We start from the raw sequence: 398 nt of genomic DNA, 5'->3' as shown, positions 1-398 counted from the left end.
GGAGGGGCTTGCTCTCTTGTGTCATAAATAGGGCCCCAGGGCCCCACCCCACCCACCACTCAGTTAAAGTGTTTCTTCTCATAAGGCAAGCACCCCAGTTTAGGCTTCTGTGTCATCTGGGATGATAGAAGCCAGATGCTGGATAAGTGTTCCTTTTTTCTCTCTCCTGATGTTTGAGGAAAGCGTCATTCAGGGGGCAGTCTCTGTAGTTGTTGTAATAATTATTTCCTTCTTTGTTCCTTCCTACAAATGGTTGCCAGATTATTTATTTATTTATTTATTTATTTATTTATTTATTTATTTATTTATTTGAGACAGAGTCTTGCTCTGTTCCCCAGGCTGGAGTGCAGTGGTGCCATTTTGGCTCACTGAAACCTCCACCTCCTGGGCTGAAGTGA

The sequence above is a fragment of the Rhinopithecus roxellana genome, chromosome 12 (assembly GCF_007565055.1).
Source record: "Rhinopithecus roxellana isolate Shanxi Qingling chromosome 12, ASM756505v1, whole genome shotgun sequence".
In the NCBI taxonomy this organism is placed as follows: Eukaryota; Metazoa; Chordata; class Mammalia; order Primates; family Cercopithecidae; genus Rhinopithecus; species Rhinopithecus roxellana.
The sequence above is the reverse complement of the archived record's forward strand: the minus strand, read 5'-3'. Positions refer to the sequence as shown.